We start from the raw sequence: 15,304 nt of genomic DNA, 5'->3' as shown, positions 1-15,304 counted from the left end.
GGACCATGGCTTTCAGGAACCAGAAGCCCAGTTGACACCAGAGCCCCAGAGGCATGAAAGATAACGGGGGTATAAATTTAATTTACATACCGACATTGATTCATGAGTAAGGGGGGCAAGTGCACAAGAAAAATGAAAAATAAATGGACTTTCCCACCAGCATTTTTTAGCAATTGAAGCAATTTTCCTGATTGTGGGATTTATACTGATAGTAAGTGGAAGTTGCTCCTATTACCTTTCTCCCCTGGAGCACGGCCAGTGGGACCCTCAATGCGGAGACTGCGCCCGTCCCCTTGACCCACAGGGCTCCCCCAGCCCCGCCCCCCCGGGGGGCACCCCTGGGACCTGTGGTCAGGGCCAGTGGAGGGGGGGCGCCGCCCTGCGGGGGTGGCTCCGCAATGGAGACATGTGCCAGGGCTTCCGGGGCTTAGACCAGCCAGAGTCACCCACGAGGCGCGGCGCCTGGAGGGCTGGGTGGCTGCTTTGGGGACGGGCAGTGCCAGGGCAGCCGAAGCCCAAGGGCCCTGGTCCTGGGCTGCCGGCTGCCGCACACAGGGGCCGCGTCGGAGCACCCGGAGCAAACCTGAAGGATGCTGGGGCGGCGCGGAGCTGGCCACCCGCCTTCTGAGGGATTCTCCGGGCCGTACCCCGTCATCCTATCCCGGGCACCCCGGGGTGCAGGCCGTGCTCTCTCTGGCCAGGCCTCCCGGGGGAAGGCAGCTGGAGCTGCCCCAAACGACGACGTGCGGGGAAGGACCTGCTAATGGCCGCACCACTTGCCTCCTCAGGCGGCATCACCGGAAATCCTCTTATCTCTGCCCGGCGCGTAGTGGGCAAGGAAGGGTGGGCGGCTGAGGGAGGGAAGGACACACCGCGTGACGAGGGGGGGACGCGGCGTCGGGGGGAGACCGCGTGACGGGGGGAGACCGCGTGACGGGGTGACCGCCTAAGGGAAGACCGCGTAAGGGGGAGACCGCTTGATGGGGAGGTGTGACCACGTGACAGGGGCGTGACCACGTGACGGGGAGACCGCCTGCGTGACGGGGGGGGGGGAAGAGACCCCGTAAGGCGGAGAGACCGCGTGAGGGGGGGAGGCCGCGTGGGGGGGGAGACCGCGTGAGGGGAGGAGGCCGCGTGAGGGGGGGAGGCCGCGTGAGGCGGGGAGGCCGCGTGAGGGGGGGAGGCCGCGTGGGGGGGGAGGCCGCGGGGGGGGGGAGACCGCGTGAGGGGGGAGGCCGCGTGAGGGGGGGAGGCCGCGTGACGGGGGGAGACCGCGTGACGGGGGGAGACCGCGTGACGGGGTGACCGCCTAAGGGAAGACCGCCTAAGGGGGAGACCGCTTGATGGGGGGGTGTGACCACGTGACGGGGGCGTGACCACGTGACGGGGAGACCGCCTGCGTGACGGGGCGGGGGAAGAGACCCCGTAAGGCGGAGAGACCGCGTGAGGGGGGGAGGCCGCGTGGGGGGGGAGACCGCGTGAGGGGAGGAGGCCGCGTGAGGGGGGGAGGCCGCGTGAGGGGGGGAGGCCGCGTGAGGCGGGGAGACCGCGTGAGGGGGGGAGGCCGCGTGACGGGGGGAGGCCGCGTGAGGCGGGGAGGCCGCGTGAGGGGGGGAGGCCGCGTGAGGGGGGGAGACTGCGTGAGGCGGGGAGACCTGTGAGGCGGGGAGGCCGCGTGAGGGGGGGAGACCGCGTGAGGCGGAGAGACCTGTGAGGGGGGGAGACCACGTGACGGCGGGGAGACCGCGTGACGGGGAGGCCGCGTGGAGTGCTTTTTAAATCCTGCCTATACAGGCAGGGCAGGACACGAACAGAGCAATACTGCTGCTCCCATCAGAAGCTTTTCCGAGAAAGGAATGGAAGCGGGGTTGCTGCGAGGCCACGGTTGAGGAAAACATGAAGCCCCGCGCCAGCCTCACGCCCGGTCCCCGGTGTGCGCCCTCCTAACGCCTGAGAAGCTGAGGCTCAGGTGGGTGCGGCCCGGGCCGCAGCTCACAAAGGCGACGAGTGAGAAAAGCGGGGCCGACCTCGGGCTTCGAGAAAGGCGGGGCCGACCTCGGGCTTCTGATAACCCGGCAGGCTCACGGCGGGACCCCAGCAGCCATCCCCCGCGAAGATGACTGGGGCAGAGGGGCCCTGTCCCCCTGCACCCCGCCAGCGGCTCCGAGCCACAGAGCATGAGGCTCCCCCCCTGCAATGCGGGGGCTGCCCCTGGAGCCTCCACCCCAGGCGCCACCCCCCCCCCCCCCCCCGCTTGTGCACCGGCCAGCATGACGGGCCTGGGCCGCTTGGCTGGGGCAATGCCCAGACATCACCACCCACAGCCGGGCTGCCCCTGAGCCCAGGGAGGGGGCCAGGCCTGGGTCCTTGGTCGCACCCTGGGCTCCCAGTGCCCAAAGCCCGAGTCCCCCCTGCACCCCTGCTGCTCTTGATAGGCCTGGCAGGACCACTCTGCAGGGCAGGGACAGACTCCAGGGTGGCTGGATCCTGCAGGAAGAGGGCAACAGGCAGGCCCTGCAGACACCACACCTTCTAGAAACAAGTGCACGTAAACCCTGTCCCACGGATGCGCTGGCACGTCCTGATTTTAAGTTCTATTCTGTGACCCCAGGTTCCGTATTCTGGGCCCTGAGACACTACTAAGGAGGGCAGTGCCTGTTCACGAAGCACCTACTGTGTGTGTCCCCTGCCCCCGTGGGCACATACTGGTGTTCCATCCACAGACCACAGGCTGTGCCCCCTGCGGTGCTCACTGCCACCCCAGCACTTCCCCCTAGGCCCTGGGATTATTCAGCTGCTGCCCTTCCTGCCATAATGCTGGGTGACTTGGCGTCCACACCGCAGTCCTCCCTGCCCCTGCTCCCTCAGTTCTTTGACCGCTTCCTCCGTCTCTACCCTTCCTCCACCCTCCCTGACCTTGCTTTTGGCAGGAACCGGGTGACTTACAGGCATTGCCCCCTTCAGCCACCCCCTCCTTGTCCTTCAGCTCCCTCCCTGTAGCACCCACTCCCCCAGGGTCCGTCTTGCTAACCCCTCCCCTGCACACACCCTCGCCTCCCCACCTTATGCTGCACCCTTTGCCTTCTCCACCCAGAACCCCACATGCCACCTCACTGATGGGGCTCAGTTCCAATCCGTGATCTGTGACTCAAGAGGGCCTGAGAAGCACAGCGCCCTTCCCCAGTCCACTTGCTCTCCCGTGCTCCTGGGCACCTCCTCCCCTCAGCCCCCTGCACTGTAGTCCCAGCCCACAGTTTCCTGTTGCCTGATGAAGATGAGCACTGGGCAGAGGCCCGCCCCCATGTGCTCCCACTATCCTGTCCAGCTGCCCATTTGTCTTGCTTTCCCTCGGCTTCCTACCGCAGAGCCATCTGTGCTCCTGTTGGAGGCTGATGCCCACCTAGACATGGAATCCGTGTTCTCTTGCCCAATAAGATCATCCCAATAAGCAACTGTTCCTTTCGCACCCACCCTCAGACGTGATTAGTTTTCCCTCCTGACTAGATCTGACCCAGCAGTGTACAAGCATGCTTATTATTTCTGCCACTTCAAAAAACTGTCTCCTGACCCCCCATCTTCCTCCATCTACCACCCACTTCTCTACTCCCTTTATAGGAAAACTCCTCAAAAGCAGGGTCTACGTGCAGGATTCCCGATGCCCCTGTTGCTGCTCTTCTCTCCAATCTACTCTGATGGTTAATTTTATGTGTCCTCTTGACTGGGTCACGGGCTGCCCAGACATTGGGTCAAGGATTATTCTGAATGTGTCTGTGAGAGTGTTTGGGATGAGATTAACATATGAATTAGTAGGTTGAGTAAAGCAGATTGCCCTCCCTGCTGTGGGTGGGCCTCATCCAATCAGTTGAAGGCTTGAACAGAGCAGAAAGGCTGACTCTCCCAAGAGTAAGAGGAAATTCCTCCTGCTTGACTTCCCTGAGCCGGCACATTGGCCTTGCCTTGCCTTTAGACTTGAACTGAAACATCAGCTCTTTGTGGGTGTCCAGCCCACTGGCTTTTGGACTAGAATTTACACTCTCAGCTTTCCTGGGCCTCTGGCCTCCTGACTGCAGACCTCGGGGCTTCTCAGCCTCCTATTAAACACACACACATGCTGCTGGTTCTGATTCTCTGGGGAACCGACTGACACACACTCCCATTGGGCTGCCACCCACCAATGAGCCATGACCCCAGTGCCGCTGACCCAGTGGTGGGGTCTCATCTTCCCTGACCTTCCAGTGGCACTGGCTCTCTCCCTCCTCCTTAGAACACCACGCTCACGCTCCTGGCTTCAGGACTGGCTCTCCTGCTTCTGCCCCTCCCCACGGGCAGCCTCTCGCCTGGGACTCCACTTCCACTCAACCCCAGACCTCTCGCCCAACTCCGGACTGGTATGTCCCATTGCCCCCTTGGTCTCTCCTCCAGGATGTCCAAAACCAAACTCCTGATCCTCCCCAGAACCTGCCCCCATCACCGAACAGTGATTTCATCCTTCTAGTGACTATGGCTGAAAGCCTTGGAGAGCTCCACCCCATCTGTCAGCAAACCATGTTGGTACTACCCAAAATTCAATCCGAATTGGACCACTTCTGACCATCGGCTCTGCTGCCTCCCTAGTTCAGGCCACCATCAGGCCTTGCCCACAACTAAGGCTCTCCTGGCTTCGGCCCTTCCCCCATGACCCCACGTCACTCCCAGGGGCTCCCCCTGGCTCAGGGTAAAAGCCCAAGTCCCTTTACTGGCCTACAAGACCCTCACCCCCAGACGATCTAGCCTCGCTTCCCATCACTCTGCCTGCTTGCTCGCCCAGCTACCCTGGCCCCTCGGGCCCGCGACTTTGCCTTCCTCAGCTGAGAATGTTCTCTCCCCAGATACCTGCATGGCTCACGTCTGCATTTTCTGCAGGTCGCCCCTCGAGTGTCGCCCTCTCCAGGGGCATTTCTCCATCACCCCCGCCCCGATCCAGCACTCCCATGTCTCCAACAGATGCACAGCACAGTTCTTGTGTACCGTTCATCTCCATGCCAGCAGGACTGTATCTGTCTTTCCACCACTGCCTCTAGCACCTACAGCAGGACTTGCCAGGATACATGTCCTGTGAACAGCCGGTGAACTAACAGTGAATGACCCATCCTGGGTATGCATTAATACACGTGCCCCCTTTGTCGATGAGGAAACAAGTTCAGAGAGGTAGATAATATGCCAGAGGCCACACAGCCATCAACGGCGAAGCTGGGATTTGAACCCAATGCTCTTCCTTACTTGGCCATCGGGAGGCAGTCGGGGAGGGGCTTGCCCGGGCTCCCCACCTCCCATCAGCCTCTGTCATGGGTGGAGGGACTGCCACAGCACAGTGCACTGTCCCAAGGAAACAAAATACTGCATAACTTAATTTTATGTTCTAATTGCTTGGTGGTGATTTACTGCAAGCTGTATATTTTTTTCCCGGCTGACACTTCTCTCCATGTATTTCTTTTATCTATCACCACACTTGACAGGTAAGTTGCTGATATTTACTGTTACTGTATGTACCAATATTTCCAACATATATCACCACCACAGCCATGTCATGGACACATAAAGTTCTGCCCAAGATGGTCAGCCTTCTCTAGGCGTAGACAGGGGCCTTTGAAGAGGGCCTGACACCCGAAAGTGCCAGAGCCTTGGGGAGTGGATACACAGCACCCCCACAACACACCTCCCAGACCCACTGGAACTGCCCCACGGTGTTCTGCCTTTTATTGGGGGGAGGGGATAATATAATGCTTTTCTTCTTAACAAACATTCAATATTATTCTGAGATGAATGCTACTGGAAAAGCTTTAGAATCGGTGACCTGGTCCAATTCCTCATTTAACGCAGAACTGGGGCCCAGAGAGGGGTAGTGACTTGTCCAAGACGACACAGGTCAGTTGGTAGCAGAAAAGGGACTAGAGCCCAGTTCCCCCTTTCCTTCAGCTGTGCTTCCCTCCTTCCCTGCTGGGGGTAGATTTGCTTCCCAAGAGGCAATGGGACATTGGATCCTGACCCAACTCTCTCCTACAAGAGTCCAGCCCACCTCCCTTAATCTGGGTAAACACACATCTGGCGCATAGACCGCAGGCAATTTCATGTGAGCTACGTCATTTAAACCACACAACCCCCTCATGGGCAGGTATTACCTACCGATTCCTTTTCACATATGGGGACAGGCTGGGAGCTGTCACCCACTGGCCCAACTACACTCCTCTTCCTTGCCACCCCTGTTCACTCACCTGTCACCAAACTACCCGGGCAGAAGAGCCACCTGGGATGTCTGCTTAAAAGCAGAACAGCCACCCCTGACTCCTGACTCCAGGCCCAGAAGCCGCACATTTAGCAAGGCCCCCAGAAGGCTCCCCTGCAGCTGTTGCATGGACCACTCAGAGAGACCCTGGGCACAGATGTTCTCAGTGCTCCTGTGGTGCCTGCAGGTTGCTTGTTGATTCTTGTCCCTCAAGATGTCAGTGGTGGTGTCGCAGGCGATGTGACAGGCAGTGGCAGGGACATTCAGGAACAAGAGGTCCTATCCAACCCCTCACACCAGAATGATCTGCTGTGCTGAGTGCTTCCACCATAGAGCCCAACTCTGGCCTGTGGCTCCTCCCCCAGCAGGGGAGATGCCCAGGAGCCAGAGCCACAAGCCAGACACCTGCTGTCGCAGGACTCTCTTGTGTGACCAGGGCCAGAGAACAAGCAAGAAGCGATCACAGCTGGCAGGTGCTGGGCAGGGAGTTTCAGGAGGCCCGGCAGGGAGAAGCTTCAAGCTGCAGAGGGGTGGTGCCGGGGGCTAGAGAGAGCACAGGCAATGGGGACAGAAAGAGAGGCCATTTGGGAGCTGGGAGCCTATGACTAAACGTCTGGGATGGAGATGAAGGAGAGAGAAGATGGTTGCGCCCCAGCAACAAAGAGGAAGCTTCCACTGCTGGCTGGTGTGTTTTCCTGGGATAAAGAGGCTGCTCCACACTTCTCACTCCAATGGCACCCACATCCCTCTTTTCTTGGGGACCTGTTTCCACAGCCCAGATTCCACCGACTCCCAGGTTGATTTGCAACCACCTGGTCCCAAGCCGATGCCCCAGGGCCAAAAAGTCTCTGAGCTGCAGGTCCCACAGATGTCAGGAGGCCTTCACCCCAGGCTGGGCTGCAGGAGGGTGGGCAGGCACCGCTGAACTGGGGCCTCTGGGCGGGCAGACAGATAATCCTCGGACTCATCACCGCCTGATATACAGCCTCGGGTCCCAGGGGGAGCTGCTCGGCTAAGTAATTGCTTCTGCCTTGATTACAGGCCTTCGCAAATGACTGTGGGTCTGGTCCCACCAGTGTGTTTGAATCTTACAAATGTCCACATGCACAGACACTATCTGGACCATCTGATCGTTACCTTAAAAGGTTTAATTTGCTTAGCGAGGGAATTAGACTATAAACTATTCAGAAATTATGGAAAGTCACACGTCAAAGAGACCCTCCCCCTGTGGGTTCCCCAAGCACATTTTGCTAGGGAGAGAGAATGTGTGTGTGTGTGTGTGTGTGTGTGTGTGTGTATGCATGAGCATCCACACACAGGTAGTGGGGAGGCTAGTAGGTGTGTAGTTACCAGAAATAACACTGGATTGACAAGAACCTGGCACACTGAACAACAACCAACCCCAGAACTAACTGAAGTGGCCTCTTCCTGGGGCAACAGAGTATAAATTGGCCACAGGGCACAGTTGCCTTTAGCTCAGGTCATGATCCCAGGGTCCTGGGATGGAGCCCTGAGTCTCCGGCTCCGGGGAATCTGAATTCTCCCTCTCCCTCTGCCTGCTGCTCCTTCTCTCTTTCTCTCTCTCTCTCAAATAATAAAATGAATGTAAAAAAAAAAAAAAAAAAGCTGGTTAGAGGCGGCCACACAAGCACAGGCTGGTCCCTCCAGCTAGAACCAGGGCCCCTGCTCCGGGAAGGGAAGGCTGCGGGCTGCAGACACAGCCACACAGCTCTGGACCACACACGGAGGGATGGCACCCTGTGCGGAGAACTAGTGGTGGCTCCCCATGCCACCCCCACACCAACAGGTGGACAGTTGCTCCAATCATCTGACCTGACATTGAGCCTGGACACAGGCCACACCTCCTACCACCTCAAGACCCTGGGGTGCAGCCTTCTGCAGCCTCTGCCCACCGGAACCTCCTTCTTTCTTTTTCACTCCTCCCTACATACATCCACTGTCATGACCTTAATAAGAATAGCCCCTGATACTGACGCCAACTAAGCACTTCCCTCATCTTACTCAATCCTCAGTAACTCAGAAAAGTAGAGATGTTTATTCTCATCTCTTTAGAGGCAAGACACTGAGGCTCAGGGGTCCAATGCCCCAGTGTCGCACAGAGTCTGGCTTCAGACCCAGAGCCTGCTCCCTCTGTGACGTCCACCTCGCAGAGAGGCTGAGCGGGCCTCTGCCCACATTACCTGATTTCCTGTGGGCGTCTGCCCGGCCCAGCTGAGCCATGGGGGCCCTGGTCACCAGAGTGACTGAGCCAAGGTCACTAGTGAAGACCAGGCTGGAGCCAGCAAAACCACCCTGCGTCCCAGCCAAACGCAGGGCGTGCTGGAGCTGAAACAGGCTGTTCTGAACTGCGGGGATAAATCAGCATCTCCCAGGCTCCCAAGGACGCTGCTTACCTGCCCTTGGCTGACAGCCTTGCTCTGGCCTGGAGATTGACTGCCTGGGGGATTAGGCACCGTGAGGGATGGAGCCGCCTGGCCTGGCTGGGGAGCAGCCGACACAGCTCCCCGCTGACAAGCCACAACGAGCCACGACGCGATGCGGCCTTCCATTCCCCGGGGGGGGCCCCCAGCAGTGACCATCTCCACCAGCCACGTAGGTGAAGGCCTCAGGGGCAAGGAGACACCCCCAACAGAAGTTTAGACAGGAGCCCCCTGCGGTGGCGGGCACTCTCAGAACACCACAGATTCTTCCTTTCAGCCCCCCTGTGGCAGGTGGGTGTGAGCCCCTAGCCCTGGTGGCCAGGGTTGCAAGCCTGGAATGCTCTCGAAAGCTGTGCCTGACCTAAGTGCTGCTCTCCCTTTGACCCCATAGCTGTATTTGTTTTCATACTGTAATAACTGCCGGTTTGTAATAACTGCCAAACCTTCATGCAAAACCCCATGGCACTTTAGCCTGTGGTCTGGTCCCAACACACGGCAGCGCGCCCTCCCAGTCTGCCGGACTACCCCCACCGCCGGCGACCTGAACTGTCATCTCAACCGGTAGGTCTCAAAGCGGGGGTGGGGAGGAGGGAGGCCAGGAGAAGCCAGCAGGCCTGGCCCTGCGGGACAGCTCTGACAGCCTGGCCTCCAGGCCTGCGGGTCAAGTGGTCGCCCACAGAGACCCAGAGACACTGATAAAGCACAGGTGGCATCATACCAGATTCAGTTTACACACTATTTCTTTCCCATGGTGCGACAACTCTGGGGGTTACAGTGAGCGCCTTGCAGCAGTGACATTCAGAAGGGCCTTGTCAATTGTTTGCTGACAAACAGCTAGTTCAAGACAGGACAGGAATTCAACTGAGCACCCTCTCCGTTCACCAAACCACCCTGCTCCTAAAATCTGTGAAATGTTCCTGTGTCCGGGTCTCCTGAAGCAGGCACCATCCACATTCTCACTTTTTCTGAAGAGGACACTGGCGTTCAGAGATGTGAAGAACTTGCCAAAGGGCGTCCGGCTGGTGCTGACAGAGCCAGTACTCGAACCCAGGTCCTGGAGCAGAGAATCTGGGCTGTTTGCTGGAGCGTCAGAGTGAGGAAGCTGCCGGGCTCCTCCCGGACCGGTCAGCGACGAGGCCGGCACCCAGAGGCTCTACTCCCAGACACCTGCCCTCCCCAGGCCCTGGTCTCTCTGCAAGGAGATGGGGGACCTGAGACATGCGGGATACACGGTCCAGAAAGAAGCTGCTTAGCAAATGCAACACAAGGAGTTGCGGGCTCGTCAGCTGGTGATTCCGTCCTAACAGCCTTGGAACCACTGCGTTAGTCAACTCCCTGCCTCTTCTCTGGGTCTCGGAATTGTTTTCTGCTGGAGAAGGGCAGCCAGGGCCCCTAGAGGCAAACCCAACCACCAGCCAGCAAAAATCAGCCAAAGTTACTGAGCAGGAGAGAGTGCAGCGGCTCTGAGGGGAAAATGCAACAACCACAGAGTACGACCTGCCAACGATACTTCCTTCCTGGTCTGTGCACACGTCAACACCGCCCTCTGCTGTCAGCCACCGGTATGACCGCGGAAGGCGACCTCCCCGCGACACAGCCTCCAGCCCTGCACTCTTCACATCAGTCTTGCCTCCCCTCACACGGAATAGGATACCCCCTAGGTTGTCAGAGCAGTGGCCCTGCCCCCTGGTAGGCGCAAAGAGATCGAAACCACTGACCCTGAACCTCAGCCCCGCAGAGCTGATCAGTGAGGTCAACGCCCTCTGAGCAGGGCTATGGGGCAGGTATCAGAAAAGAACAGTGGCTTTTCTTTCTTTTTGCTCTTTCTTCAAGGAGCATAGAGAGGAGAGTGTCCCTGGCTGTGGCCAGGTCTCCCAGTCCCGCAGGGGAAAGCACTCTGAGGTCTGACAGATGAATTCAAGGGCATGGCGCCTGCGCCCCCGCACCAGGCTGCCGGAAGTGACTCCTGCAGCCCCGTGGGGGACAAGGGAGCGACCTGAGGCTCCAGGGACTGCTCTGTCCTTCCAGCCCTGCCCTGTGTTCTCTCTGGCTCACAGGTACCCTGGTGTGCCATCGAAAGCAGACGCCTGGTGACGTTTAATGAACAGGAATGAGGAGCGGAAAACCGGCGCTGTGGCCAAGTGACAGCCTGAGCCCCAAGTGACTTCCCTAGACCCCTGGGGGTGGAAGGTAAAGCCAACCTGACCCTGGAGGACTGACTCCCTGTGTCCTCACCTAGGACTGTGACTTGCTAGACCAAACAGCCACAGGTCCAAACAGCTGCATGAGGCCTGACTGACCAGGAATCCAAATGTCCTCCCTGGGGGCTGCAGAGTGACCCAATCTTCAGGTCTGAGTGACCTTCCATTAACAGCAGGCAAAATCACCTCAGCTGTAAACTCCTCTCCACACAGCCCCTCATCACAGAGTTAATGACCTGGGCTCAGCCCCAACTCTGTGGCCGGCTCCCCTACTTCACAAAGGGATCCAGTCCTGAGATGGGTCATGTAATGAAGCAGAGCGGTCCTGCGGAACAAGGGGAGTAACTGTGACTACATCATGGGCCCAGAGCACCTGGGTGGTGCTGCAGTTGGGTGTCTGACGCTTGATTTTGGCTCGGGTCATGCTCTCAGTGTTGTGGAATCGAGCCCCCACCTTGCCCTGGGCTCTGTGCTCAGCGGGGAGTCTGCTGGATATTCTCTCTCCCCCTCTCCCTCTGTCCTCCCCTCACTTGCACTCTGTCTCTAAAATAAATAAATAGGGGCTCCTGGGTGACCAGTAGTTGAGCATCTGCCTTCGGCTCAGGTCATGATCCCGGGGTCCTGGGATCGAGTACCGTGTAGGGCTCCCTACAGGGAGCCTGCTTCTCCCTCTGCCTGTGTCTTTGTCTCTCGATCTCTCTCTGTCTCTCATGAATAAATAAATTCATTTAAAAAATTAATTAAATCTTGAAATCAATCAATCAATCAATCAATCACGAACTTGTGACTGCATTTTCCAGGCAGCCTGGGCTTCCATGACTCACAGGATATCATGGGAGGGAAAGAAACTGGTCACCAAACATGCTGTAAATTCACGATGTGATCTACTCTTTGTTGCATCAAACCCCCCAACAGCCTGTGGGCAAGGCCACATGCATATGGCAGGGACAGAAGAATGAATACTTAATAAACCTTTCCTCAAGCCAACTAGGAAGATCAAACAGGTGCAGGAGGACTGATCAAAAACAGGGCACCTCATGCTGAGTCCCAGGAGAGAAAAGGGGCAGGGTGACCATGCCTCCGCAGGGAGCCCGCCCCCTGAAGAGCTGGGCTCACAGCACGGAAGGATTGGGAGACCTTGAGACACATACATCCCTGGAAGACAAACTAGCCTGGGTCAGGGCCTGCCCAGGAAAGGGGGCAACCTGCTGGGGGAACATTGGGTACCCAAGATGTGGTGAGGTAGGACTAGAAGGGAGGCAGGGTATGGGGGGAAGGCTCTGTCAGCATAGCACAATGCATCTGGAATATTCTATAGGCAGAAGAAGCCGTGGTGGAGGAGCTGGGGGTCAGGGTCAACTGTAAGATTGGATGCTGGTCTGGTGGGGAGGTACGTGGGTTAGAGGGAGTGGGAGATTAATCACAAAGCTACTGCTGAGCAATGCTCTGGAAGGATCCAAATTAGGGCCCTGGCATGGGGAGGCTACAGAGGCAGGAGGTCAGGGCACTGGGTTGAGTGAGTAACTGTCATGGTTATTTCTAGTATTGGGCTTATGGCTCATAGGCCTGTGCTAATCTTTCTTTCACCTGCACCCCAGACCCCTTCTGGGCCTCAAGGGGTCCCTTTACTTATCACCATTTCTCTCAAGCCCAAAACTACATTTTACCTCCTCCCTGCTTACCTCCTCCCTTTCCCAAACCCAGAGCCAGCTAGTCAAGGTCCAAACCCCAGATAGGGGCTCAAAGGGACTTCTCTGGTGCCATTGTCCTGTGACTTGATCCGAATGGGCTTTGCCTGTACCCCAGCCAGTGGTCTGACCCAGGGGCATCTCAGCACCCTCCTATTCCCAGCTGCTCCTGGAGCTCACGGAAGCTTCCCAAAGGTACAGAGACAAACTGGAGGAGGATGGCACCCAGACCCTGGAACACAGCTGACCTAACCCCAGGGCCAGGCCCATGCACCTGCATCCTCTTGCTCCTCCTCACACACATGTTCACGCTCACAGGTGCACACAGGTGCACAACATTTGAACACACACACACAGTGAAATTCACGCCACACAGGGGCCTGTGAGAACGGCCATGGTGCTTGGCCGGGGCATCACTGAAAAATGAATAACTAATGAGTCTTGTTGCCGGCTGAGAAAGGACATGGGTGTTGGTGACAGCTGTAAATACCAGAATACAGGGAACAGGGCAAGGTTCAGAGGTGAGGGAGAGAAAGGAAGATTGGGAGAAAGGAGGGCAGTACACAAAAGAGATTGAGAGGAAGAGCCAAAGCCCAGCCCTCGGTTGGAACCATCCAGAATTTGTTGGATGTGCCTGTGTGCCTCCTGCCCCTTCCTTCAGGTAGCATACAGGCACAGACATGCGCACACACACTCACTCAGACACAAACAGGTGTGCACGCGTGCATACTCACACGCACACAGAGGGAGAGCATGGTGCATTGTTGGCCAAAGCGTGATGATAACAATGAGTGTTGCCTCTGAACACAAGCAGGCCCTGGTAGAAAACCAAAATCACCCTTAGTGTGCTTTTCAACTCATATTGGACTAAAGAAATATGAGAATCCTCAGAAATTAAAATCACTTATTCCCTGAAGTTCCACCTTGGGAGGATCAGGGAGAAACATGTTCTGTGTCCAGGCCGGCATTTCTGCCCATCTCCCCTCCCAGAATACACGACCTCTGAAGGATGCACAGCGCCTCTTGGAGGCTTGCTCACCTTGTGCCAAATGTTTCCAGACTCTGAGGGACCTTCCCAGCAGTCCCGTCCCCCTCTGCGCACGGCCACGGGCCTCCCCGACCCGTGTCACTGACCCCAACCCCCTGCTCCTGTGCTGGTGTTGCTGCCACAGCTGACCCGGGTGAGCTAAGGCACCAGCCCAAGTGCCTCAGGTAACAGGTTCTGGGAGAAAAGTCCCAGACTAAATGGCACAGAAAATAAATCCTAGGAAGTCACCTCGCCGTGACCAACTACATTGTTTCTGATGGATGAAGGGAGGACAGTCTTAAAAGCTGACTCTCAGGTGTCAGGCATTGTTCTAAGGACTTTACACATATTGATCCATTCAGAGCTCATATCAATACTATGGGGTAGGAACTGTTATCACCACCCCCATTTTACGGACAAGCAACCCGAGGCAGAGAAGAAGCCTGCTCAAGAGCACATTAAGCGGTTCAAACCCAGTCAGGGTCTGGGCTCTTAACCATCACAAGAAACTGCCTCTTCAGCATGTTTTCATTGAAAGCGATGACACTAACAGAGCCTGGCTTGTCCCTGACCAGGGGCAACTCTCCCAAGCCTCTGTGGCCCTGTAGCAGCCATGGTGACCCCTCTAGATTCTCGGGGTATGAACCTCAGAGCACCCACTCTGAAAGCAGCAGCAGTGCCCTGAGGCACCAACTCCCAGGAACAGAAAGAGCACTGGTTTCAGGATTCACCAGGATCCTTCCTTAGCTCCCCTCCAGAAACTGGGCTCACACCCTCTGCTAGCACCCCTGTCCCGCCTCACCCACCTGAGCGGAGAGGCAGACACAGACCAGGGCGAGGGGAGGGAGGCTGCACCCAGGGTTCTGACTTACTTGAAGAAATCCTCCTTGCAGTAGACACTCCCGGCCCTGGAGAAGCACCTGTCAGCCAGCTGCATCTGGCAGTCTGCACACTTGAGGCAAGAGCTGTGCCAGTGTCTGTCCAGGACCTTCAGGATGAACTTGTCCAGGATATGCTGGTTGCAGCCAGCGCACTGAGGGATCTCTGCGGGGAGAGGAGAGAAAGGCAGAGTGAGCCTTCATACAGCACAGCTCACAGACCAGACCAGACCAGTCCTCATGATTCATTTCCCACTGGAGGGAAAGGATGTAACCCAAACTCTTGGGGCTGCTGAGTACAGCTGGGCAGGCTACAACATTGCACGAGGGTCTCTGGTCAGGGGGACAGGTGGGAATGAAATCCAGTCCACCCTGTGTTTCCGGTTAGGAGGTGGGATTCTCAAGGAGCAGGAACAGTGCTTCCTTTGCAGCTTTGTGTCCTGGCTGCCTCACACCGTGCCTGGCACACACCAGTAGCTCCACAGATGGTTTATCACTGGATGAATACTTGATCAAATCCTCTCTAAGAAGTTCACCTTGAAACAGTTAACCAGTTTCTCCTGTGCTCGCCAAAATATCAACAAAAGTAGGAAAACCAAATCTCTCAGGAATCATACGTGCTTCTTGATTCATACCATTTGTTGGCGTGACATAATTTAAAAGTGCTAACATTAGTCTCAAAGCACTGGGGAGAAAATGTGAACACACCTAAATCTAAGTAGAAAACAAGCTCAAGTGCTAAGTCATTTGTATCTCAAGCCTGTAGATAGGCTATTGGGACACTCACAGTATGACATCACTAGTGTC

Source organism: Canis lupus, chromosome 7 (genome assembly GCF_011100685.1).
Source record: "Canis lupus familiaris isolate Mischka breed German Shepherd chromosome 7, alternate assembly UU_Cfam_GSD_1.0, whole genome shotgun sequence".
NCBI classification, from domain to species: Eukaryota; Metazoa; Chordata; class Mammalia; order Carnivora; family Canidae; genus Canis; species Canis lupus.
The sequence above is the reverse complement of the archived record's forward strand: the minus strand, read 5'-3'. Positions refer to the sequence as shown.